Raw genomic sequence first — 11,505 nt, 5'->3', positions numbered from 1 at the left:
CATGGACAGGCCATCCACCTTTTGGAGGTTTGTTCGTGTCTCTCCACTCTGCTCTGAAGTTTCGAGTCGTCTCTTCGTCATCATCAGCAATGCTGAATAAATCAAAATTGCGAAAGCAAGCAGTGGGAATCACGCTGTAAGAGTCTTTGTCGACCCCGCTTTCCCACTTCACCAACGCGTGCATCACCGCCATACTACCTTCACCTTCTCGTCCGTTTTTCCCCCGACAAGTCACGGCACAAAAAACAGTCCCGCTCTGCATTCTGGTACTTGGCGTTCTTAATAACACCAACAGGGTGTAATCGCATAGACCACTCGAGTATAAAGTACTACATATCCCATCAGTTACAGTTTTTTTTCATCTTCTGAAACTGCAATTTAGCACTTTCAACTGTTTCTTAGTGATTCCTAGAATTACTAACCGGTATTGTAGTCAATGTGTTTATAACCTTTTTTGTTTAACGATTTGTGTGTTATCCTATGTGATCCCATGGTCTTTGATTTGGTCACGGAAGTGATTTGTCTTTGATTTGTTGATCTAGAGTTGAATTTTAATTAGTTTTTCCCTTTTGTATAATTAGTGTAGTGCTACATTTAGTCTTTGTTTTTAAATAAATTTGACAATTTATATCTTTGGAATTGGTGTCTGCGTCCAATGATTACAGAAATTGAGTTCTACAAGACTCCAGGATTCGTGATAAGGTGATACTATGAATTCACTTCTTTAATTGAAATTTAAAAGTGTACCTTACGCTACATATATATATATATATGTATGTATGTATGTCCAATTGCTTTGACAATACAAATGAATAGAATTGAGAGGGAGAGAGAGAGACAGACAGACAGACTGACAAACAGAAAAACAGACAGACATAGACACACACACACACACACACACACAGAACCAGCCAGCCAGCCAGCTCAGCGATGACATCACGAGCCTCTCTCAGCTGACTGCTATGACATCACAGAGCACGTACATTCCGTTGCTTGCCGTCTGTCAACCACTCAGTCACTGCCAGCCAGACTGGCTGGCTGGCTGGATGGGGGGGCTGCTTGCTGCTGCTGCGTACCTTAGCAAGCTTATTTGCTTGACCGGCCTTCCTACTCCTCTGCCCACATGCCCACCTATGCCCGATCTGCTGTTCACCTGGATCACAGCTCCGCCCCAACAAGGCAGATCCTCCCAAAAATGGTACAAACTCACCCACGATCCCCTCCACGGAAAGCTTTAGCAAAAGGCAAAAGCGTTATACGTAATGAAGAGGAACCCGAGTCCAAGACGCATCCGACCAGCCATACATATTTGTGTGTATTAAAGATCACATTTTCTTACATTTAGTTTTTCTGTACTTTATTACATCTTATTGTGATTTATAAATGTATTGTTTCTTTTCCATATGTATGTATGTATGTATGTGTGTGTGTGTGTGCCTGTCTCTGTGTGAAAGTGAGTGTGTGTGTGTGTGTGTATGTCTGTCTGTGAAAGTGTGTGTGTGTGGGTGTGAGTGTCTGTCTGTCTGTCTGTCATGTAACTCGCACATCTGTGAGGGCACCATTTTTGCAGAAGAGATGTACACATTTTGGAGCAACATATGCTGCCATCCAGACATCATCTTTTCCAGTGACGTCCCTGCATTTTCAAAAAGATCACATTTTATTACATTTTGTTTATCTGTACTTTATTACATCTTATTGTGATTTATACTTGTAATGTTTCTTTTCCATATATATGTATGTACAGTGGGGGAAAAAAGTATTTGATCCCCTGCTGATTTTGTACGTTTGCCCACTGACAAAGAAATGATCAGTCTATAATTTTAATGGTAGGTGTATTTTAACAGTGAGAGACAGAATAACAGCCACAAAATCCAGAAAAATGCATTTCAAAAAAGTTATAAATTGATTTGCATGTTAATGAGGGAAATAAGTATTTGACCCATTTTCAATGCCCTGGCTTAGGGAAGGAGGTTCTCACCCATGATTTGACGGTACATGGCCCCGTCCATCGTCCCTTTGATGCGGTGCAGTTGTCCTGTCCCCTTAGCAGAAAAACAGCCCCAAAGCATAATGTTTCCACCTCCTTGTTTGATGGTGGGAATGGTGTTCTTGGGGTCATTCCTCCTCCTCCAAACACGGCGAGTTGAGTTGATGGCAAAGAGCTTGATTTTGGTCTCATCTGAGACCACTTTCACCCAGTTCTCCTCTGAATCATTCAGATGTTCATTGGCAAACTTCAGACGGGCCTGTACATGTGCTTTCTTGAGCAGGGGGACCTTGCGGGCGCTGCAGGATTTCAGTCCTTCATGGCGTAGTGTGTTACCAATTGTTTTCTTGGTGACTATGGTCCCAGCTACCTTGAGATCATTAACAAGATCCTCCCATGTAGTTCTGGGCTGATTCCTCACCGTTCTCATGATCATTGAAACTCCACGAGGTGAGATCTTGCATGGAGCCCCAGACTGAGGGAGACTGACAGTTATTTTGTGTTTCTTCCATTTGCGAATAATCGCACCAACTGTTGTCACCTTCTCACCAAGCTGCTTGGTGACGGTCTTGTAGCCCATTCCAGCCTTGTGTAGGTCTACAATCTTGTCCCTGACATCCTTGGACAGCTCTTTGGTCTTGGCCATGGTGGAGAGTTTGGAATCTGATTGATTGATTGCTTCTGTGGACAGGTGTCTTTTATACAGGTAACGAGCTGAGATTAGGAGCACTCCCTTTAAGAGAGAGCACCTAATCTCAGCTCGTTACCTGTATGAAAGACACCTGGGAGCCAGAAATCTTGCTGATTGATAGGGGATCAAATACTTATTTCCCTCATTAACATGCAAATCAATTTATAACTTTTTTGAAATGCGTTTTTCTGGATTTTTTGGCTGTTATTCTGTCTCTCACTGTTAAAATACACCTACCATTCAAATTATAGACTGATCATTTCTTTGTGAGTGGGCAAACGCACAAAATCAGCAGGGGATCAAATACTTTTTTCCCTCACTGTATGTATGTATGTATGTATGTATGTAAGTGTGTGTGTGTCTGTCTCTGTGTGAAAGTGTGTGTGTGTGTGTGTGTGTCTGTGAAAGTGTGTGTGTGTGTGTGTGTGTGTGTGCGTGTGTCTGTCTGTGAAAGTGTGTGTGTGTGTGTGGGTGTGACAGTGTGTATGAGTGTCTGTCTGTCATGTAACTCGCACATCTGTGAGGGCACCATTTTTGCAGAAAGAGATGTACACATTTTGGAGCAACATATGCTGCCATCCAGACATCATCTTTTCCAGGGACGTCCCTGCATTTTTCAGCAGGATAACGCCAAACCACATTCTGCCCAGATTACAAGCGCATGGTTGCGAAGGCAGAGAGTGCGGGTGCTAGCATGGCCTGCCTGCAGTCCTGACCTGTCTCCGAATTGAGAATGTGTGGCGCACTATGAAGTGCAAATTAAGACAACGAAGGCCCTGTGCAGTTGCGCAGCTGAGGAAATGCATAATGGATGAATGGGGGGAAATCCCACTTGCTAAACTTAACCAAGTGGTGTCTTCAGTGCCCAAGTGCTTAATAAGTGTTATTAAAAGAAAAGGTGATGTTACATAGTGGTAAACAGTCGACTGTCCCAACTTTCTTGGTTTCTTTTCACTGCTAATGAGATGCTGTAGAGTGAGTTTTCAGGAGCTCTAATCGTATTGATGAATTCATGCAGCATTTGTAATTGAATTTCAAAAAGAAATCCTTGCTGTCTGGCCTGTGTGTATGAGATGTACTCTGTCAATCTTTGGCTAACAACATTGGTAGAACAGAAATGGCAACATAAAAAAGAAAAGTACATTTTAAAAGAGCACATTAAATAGGATGAATATACAGTTTTTTACAATCACTTTGTCACTAATTTCAGAACCTTGATGTCATTTTTCAAAACTCTAGACACAAAACTCAAAACGGTCATCACTTGTAACACAGGCTGTCCAATGTTCAAAACATTGCATTGTGCATTCATATCTTTATAGAAACCTAGCACTTGCAGACTTGTTGGTTCAAATAACTCATTTATCATGAAATACCATAGTAACATAGTAACACAGAAGATACCGATAGTTTCACTGTGTAGTTGTTCGTACAATCATTAAATATTTTAGTACAAAATATGTGATACATGTTTCATTATGGTACTACACATAAATACATCACTGTAAAAGGACTAGTAGAGAGAATACTACAGACACAGTGGAATCATTGAACAAAATCTGAAATGTATTGATGCAATACAATCAAATCACACCATAGGTTTCTTTGAATCCATGCAACAATAATTAGCTACAAAAAAGAACAAAACTACATGAAAATGTCAACTGCAGTGTTCCTCACCTGGCTTAGTGTAAAAAGCAAAACAAAGGATTGATTACTGTACTTCTAAATTTCCATCAGCCCTGTGTTCAGGTTCAGGTTCTCACAACCATTTTTCACAAGAGGCATCTTGAAACTGAACATACCTGAACATACTCAGTCATCAGCTGCTTCACTCTGTCTGCATTTCTTTCAAAAGGCACACTATACTCTGTGCTACACATTGGTATGCAGTATACAGTCATTTGACAATTGAGAGTAGCCTAATGTTTAGTGCATGCTGAAGACTTGCCGCTTCTCAGTACGGAAATTTCTGATGATTGAGGCCACAGTTGATCCTGAGTTGATTCTGAGGTTTGATTGAATCATTGTAGCTGCCTCAGTCATGGTCATGCCATGATTTACAACATGCTCTACAACTATTTCTCGGATTTCACTGGACACTATTTGCTGTTGCTGCCGCTGTCTGGTCCGTGGCCTTGTCCTCTACCACGTTCCCCCAACACCTCTCAAATGAGGCCCATGGCTGCCTCTCTGGTGAGGCCTAAGCCCTCCTCTATGACGAGGCCCACGACCACCTCTCAGAAGGGGTGCATGTCCCCTTCCATTCCTTTGACCACCACGTCTTCCTCCTATCACTGCTTGACCTCTATTGTGACCTGGATGACTTGCCGGCTCCATGTTATCACTGTGTTGCTCGGGTGGATAGCACTCATTTCACTCGATACTCGTACCACAATGTGAAATCAATCATCAATAACCAGTTGGCAGTATTGGAAAAGCAATTACAAGGGCCTGCATACATAAAGTAATGTCAAATCTGATGTGGAAGAACAATCATCTTCAACCAGGTTGGAGCGTTAGTTGCAATGCCTTTAATACATGCAGCGTGGAGAGGAACAGTGACTCAAGTAGATCCCAAAGTCGCTCTGCCTTCATTTTAACAGTCAGAGCTTTTATATACAAAAATCAAAGAGCTGGTTATAATCAGAAAGTCATTACTATGTTATCTTAAAAGTTAGCTAAGCAGAATTTATATCATTATAGGACAGAGTTCATAGATCAACACATGGATTAGGGAGCAGGCACTTCAATCATACTGTTTGACATTGTCTCCAAGATTCTCATAGTAAATAACAAGCAGAAATCAAACTACCTTCTGGCCTGACCTTCTAGCTTGACCTTATCTTTCTTAAGTATACAAGAGAGAAAAACAGGTATTAGAGAAAGAATTTCTAACTTTCCTTCCACACTGAAAACATGGTGTGGAAAAGTGCTACATGATGATGAATGATGATGAAATATTACATCCATAGATAATGTAGTCCAACTGGTTCATGCTCCTCGGTTATTGGTGTCAATGGATCTCATTATACTGAAACTTTCATGATCGAAACATGGAATATTGTTTGTCAGTTTCCATAAAATTATGCATTAAGAGTAATGCAACAGTCACTTATCATTTTGAGCAGCTGTATCAATTGATAGTTAGATCTTTGTAATGAAATGAATAGACAGTGATCTCAGATGTAATGTTTGAATTGCATTTTGAAATGGTAATACTTTGATGTAAGTTGTGTCATTTTAGTTCAATGAACAAATGATCTGAGGTTGATGTGTATTGTATCCAAGCAATTGTAAAAAAGTGTTAGAGTTTTGAAAAATGTGCATTTTGATCATCGAGTGTGAGTTTAGTGTCTAGAGTTTTGAAAAATGACATCAAGGTTCTGAAATGAGTGCCAAAGTGATTGTAAAAAAGTGTAATATCAGGGGACAGTGGCTATTAGTGATCTGGCCTTCCGTGGCCTCTGTATTAATGTAACAGGTCACATTGTATGTGTACACTGATACTTGATAGTATAATATAGTACAAGTAAAAAACATACATAGGTATCATAGAAGTATTTTGCAGAAATGATTATGGATAGTTATCAAAATGGAGAGGAAATGCTAAATCCAGTCTCCCCAGGCTGAGCTTCTATTGCTGCACCTGCTAAGTGGCTGCTGGCCCCACTATATGGATAGAGCCACACCAAGTACAAGAGTCTCCCCATTGCTATTTATATCTCCCTATCCAGTCTTCTATAGGTGTCAGGGTGGGGTGCCTATTCCCCTGCATGCTTTGAAACCTATAGCACCTGGGACGCACACTTGGGATCCGGTTCCTCTGCCCCTCACATACACATGAGGAATCCCAGGTGCTCAATACGTCATACTGTCTCTTTCATCTCATGTGTAAACTATGGACAAATACATGACTAAACGTGTTTAGTTGCTTTTCCCAGAATGCTTTGCGCCACGATATGCAAATAACGGGGACTATGATTGGCTCCCTGACATTACCCACACTGCGACTGATGCTACCCATTTCACTACCCAACAAAGACCCATAATATGCGTGTGTCTGTCTGTCTGTCTGTCAAAGTATGTGTGTGTGTTTCTGTGTGTGTCTGTGTCTGTCTGTCTGTGTGTGAAAGTGTGTGTGTGTCTGTCTGTCTGTCTGTCATGTAACTTGCACATCTGTGAGGGCACCACTAATGCAGAAAGAGATGTACACATATTGTTTATTTTCCATATATATGTATGTATGTATGTATGCATGTCCAATTGCTTTGACAATACAAATGAATTGAATTGAGAGGGAGAAAGAGAGAGTAAGAGAGAGAGAGAGAGACAGACAGACAGACAGACAGAGAGACACACACACACACACACACACACACAGAGAGCCAGCCAGCCAGCTCAGCGATGACATGACGAGCCTCTCTCAGCTTACTGCTATGACAGCACAGAGCACGTACATTCCGTTTAACTAATCGTTAAACAAAAAAGGTTATAAACACATTGACTACAATACCGGTTAGTAAGACGAAGGTGAGTCTCTCGTTAGTATTATTAGTCAGACATTAAATAACTACGCAGGTTAGTATTTATGTCAGGTAACTTCTCGTTATATATATATCAGTCTCATTTACGTTTAGGTGCCGAGAAAGATCCTATTTGTTACCACAATTTCCCTTAACTGATTATTATTCAATGATTAAGGATAGGCAGGGCCACCAATAATCTAATGTCTATTAACTTGTGTCAATTTCAGACTAAACAGTTAAACAGGAATGAGAAGATATTTCTCGGCGTTGACAGATTTTATTTCTAAAATTATCAACAAAACAGTTTAATGCAACACACATTTATATTTAAGAAAACTAAATGATATTACACATTCTAGAGTTATGAATCACAGATTAACATTTCTAATTGATTTCTCAAATGTCATGAATCACAAACTCCAAACTGTTAAACTTATGTGAACTTCGTCGCAGAGAGGCCTCTCTGGCTTCGGGCTCAGATAACAGCACACGGCACGAGGTCTGTGTGGTTTGGAACAAAGGCAGTCTGGTTCGGCTTTGTCCAAGAACTTCCACTCAGTCGATGCACCTGGAAGTTGGGGTTTCGGGAATGTAGAGTCTTTTCCAAACAGATTTTCCACTGGTTTGAAGGCTCCAAGGTTGTGCACAACTGATGGACTGATGTCAATCCATGCCATCTTTTGGAAATGCCGGTTGGCCCGGGTTCGTAGCTCTATGTCGGGATTTCGGCTCTCATCCACTTCAAAGAGTTTTTATCACCTACAGGCCCCTTTCTCCAGACATCTCATAGCAGAATTCCAAACTATTTGGCCTCTTCTCGGTGCCATCCTCCCCAAAACTGTCACTTTGATGCAAACCAGTTCCAAGCTGATGAGCTAAGGAAATCTGATAACTTTGGGGGGGGAGAGGTCTTCTTTAGATCCGTGCTTCAGCTCAGAGCCCAAATGCTCTTATCCAAATACACCCAACATAACGCTACATATGTATGTATGTATGTATATATGTGTAGAAGGAAAATTAGAAATTATTTTCTTACACCTGTTTTTCTCTCTTGTATACTTAAGAAAGATACGGTCAAACTAGAAGGTCAGCCCAGAAGATAGTTTGATTTCTGTTTGTTATTTACGATGAGAACCTTGGAGACAATGTCAAACGGTTTGACCTATGTGCCTGTTCCCTAAAACCATGTGTTGACCTATGAACTCTGTTCTATAATGATATATGTTCTGCTTAGTTAGCCTTTAAGATAACATAGTAATGACTTTCTAGCATGTATGGATGTATGTATGTATGTTTATATATATATATATATATACACTCACCTAAAGGATTATTAGGAACACCTGTTCAATTTCTCATTAATGCAATTATCTAACCAACCAATCACATGGCAGTTGCTTCAATGCATTTAGGGGTGTGGTCCTGGTCAAGACAATCTCCTGAACTCCAAACTGAATGTCTGAATGGGAAAGAAAGGTGATTTAAGCAATTTTGAGCGTGGCATGGTTGTTGGTGCCAGACGGGCCGGTCTGAGTATCTCACAATCTGCTCAGTAGCTGGGATTTTCACGCACAACCATTTCTAGGGTTTACAAAGAATGGTGTGAAAAGGGAAAAACATCCAGTATGCAGCAGTCCTGTGGGCGAAAATGCCTTGTTGATGCTAGAGGACAGAGGAGAATGGGCCGACTGATTCAAGCTGATAGAAGAGCAACTTTGACTGAAATAACCACTCGTTACAACCGAGGTATGCAGCAAAGCATTTGTGAAGCCACAACACGTACAACCTTGAGGCGGATGGGCTACAACAGCAGAAGACCCCACCGGGTACCACTCATCTCCACTACAAATAGGAAAAAGAGGCTACAATTTGCACAAGCTCACCAAAATTGGACAGTTGAAGACTGGAAAAATGTTGCCTGGTCTGATGAGTCTCGATTTCTGTTGAGACATTCAGATGGTAGAGTCAGAATTTGGCGTAAACAGAATGAGAACATGGATCCATCATGCCTTGTTACCACTGTGCAGGCTGGTGGTGGTGGTGTAATGGTGTGGGGGATGTTTTCTTGGCACACTTTAGGCCCCTTAGTGCTAATTGTCATCGTTTAAATGCCACGGCCTACCTGAGCATTGTTTCTGACCATGTCCATCCCTTTATGACCACCATGTACCCATCCTCTGATGGCTACTTCCAGCAGGATAATGCACCATGTCACAAAGGTCGAATAATTTCAAATTGGTTTCTTGAACATGACAATGAGTTCACTGTACTAAACTGGCCCCCACAGTCACCAGATCTCAACCCAATAGAGCATCATTGGGATGTGGTGGAACGGGAGCTTCGTGCCCTGGATGTGCATCCCACAAATCTCCATCAACTGCAAGATGCTATCCTATCAATATGGGCCAACATTTCTAAAGAATGCTTTCAGCACCTTGTTGAATCAATGCCACGTAGAATTAAGGCAGTTCTGAAGGCGAAAGGGGGTCAAACACAGTATTAGTATGGTGTTCCTAATAATCCTTTAGGTGAGTGTATATATGTATGTATGTATGTATGTATGTATGTCCAATTGCTTTGACAATACAAATGAATTGAATTGAGAGGAAGAGAGAGAGAGAGAGAGAGAGAGAGAGAGAGAGAGAGAGAGACAGACAGACAGACAGCTCAGCGATGACATCACGAGCCTCTCTCAGCTGACTGCTATGACATCACAGAGCACGTACATTCCGTTGCTTGCCGTCTGTCAACCACTCAGTCACTGCCAGCCAGACTGGCTGGCTGGCTGGATGGGGGGGCTGCTTGCTGCTGCTGCGTACCTTAGCAAGCTTATTTGCTTGACCGGCCTTCCTACTCCTCTGCCCACATGCCCACCTATGCCCGATCTGCTGTTCACCTGGATCACAGCTCCGCCCCAACAAGGCAGAGCCCCCCAAGAATGGTACAAACTCACCCACGATCCCCTCCACGGAAAGCTTTAGCAAAAGGCAAAAGCGTTATACGTAATGAAGAGGAACCCGAGTCCAAGACGCATCCGACCAGCCATACATATTTGTGTGTATTAAAGATCACATTTTCTTACATTTAGTTTTTCTGTACTTTATTACATCTTATTGTGATTTATAAAAGTATTGTTTCTTTTCCATATGTATGTATGTATGTGTGTGTGTGTGTGTGTGTGTGTGTGTGTGTCTGTCTCTGTGTGAAAGTTAGTGTGTGTGTCTGTACGTGTGTGTGCCTGTCTCTGTGTGATAGTGTGTGTGTGTGTGTGTGTGTGTGTGTGTGTGTATATGTCTCTCTGTGAAAGTGTGTGTGTGGGTGTGACAGTGTGTGTGAGTGTCTGTCTGTCTGTCTGTCATGTAACTCGCACATCTGTGAGGGCACCATTTTTGCAGAAGAGATGTACACATTTTGGAGCAACATATGCTGCCATCCAGACATCATCTTTTCCAGTGACGTCCCTGCATTTTCAAACAGATCACATTTTATTACACTTTGTTTATCTGTACTTTATTACATCTTATTGTGATTTATACTTGTAATGTTTCTTTTCCATATATATGTATGTACAGTGGGGGAAAAAAGTAATTGATCCCCTGCTGATTTTGTACGTTTGCCCACTGACAAAGAAATGATCAGTCTATAATTTTAATGGTAGGTGTATTTTAGCAGTGAGAGACAGAATAACAACAAGAAAATCCAGAAAAATGCATTTCAAAAAAGTTATAAAATTGATTTGCATGTTAATGAGGGAAATAAGTATTTGACCCATTTTCAATGCCCTGGCTTAGGGTTCTCACCCATGATTTGACGGTACATGGCCCCGTCCATCGTCCCTTTGATGCGGTGCAGTTGTCCTGTCCCCTTAGCAGAAAAACAGCCCCAAAGCATAATGTTTCCACCTCCATGTTTGATGGTGGGAATGGTGTTCTTGGGGTCATTCCTCCTCCTCCAAACACGGCGAGTTGAGTTGATGGCAAAGAGCTTGATTTTGGTCTCATCTGAGACCACTTTCACCCAGTTCTCCTCTGAATCATTCAGATGTTCATTGGCAAACTTCAGACGGGTCTGTACATGTGCTTTCTTGAGCAGGGGGACCTTGCGGGCGCTGCAGGATTTCAGTCCTTCACGGCATAGTGTGTTACCAATTGTTTTCTTGGTGACTATGGTCCCAGCTACCTTGAGATCATTAACAAGATCCTCCCATGTAGTTCTGGGCTGATTCCTCACCGTTCTCATGATCATTGAAACTCCACGAGGTGAGATCTTGCATGGAGCCCCAGACTGAGGGAGAC

The 11,505-nt window shown here is 41.8% G+C and overlaps 2 non-coding genes across 2 annotated transcripts; both read right to left on the bottom strand.

Annotated features, from left to right (window-relative positions):
- Positions 1–1,167: 1,167 nt before the first annotated feature.
- Positions 1,168–1,282, bottom strand: LOC136762297 (U5 spliceosomal RNA). The gene has a single exon (XR_010820502.1). It is a non-coding gene; the product is annotated as a U5 spliceosomal RNA (small nuclear RNA).
- An 8,838-nt stretch (positions 1,283–10,120) lies between these two features.
- LOC136762276 (U5 spliceosomal RNA) lies at positions 10,121–10,235 on the bottom strand. Its single transcript, XR_010820481.1, has one exon. It is a non-coding gene; the product is annotated as a U5 spliceosomal RNA (small nuclear RNA).
- Between the last annotated feature and the right edge of the window lie 1,270 nt (positions 10,236–11,505).

Source organism: Amia ocellicauda, chromosome 10 (genome assembly GCF_036373705.1).
Source record: "Amia ocellicauda isolate fAmiCal2 chromosome 10, fAmiCal2.hap1, whole genome shotgun sequence".
NCBI classification, from domain to species: domain Eukaryota; kingdom Metazoa; phylum Chordata; class Actinopteri; order Amiiformes; family Amiidae; genus Amia; species Amia ocellicauda.
The sequence above is the reverse complement of the archived record's forward strand: the minus strand, read 5'-3'. Positions and strand labels throughout refer to the sequence as shown.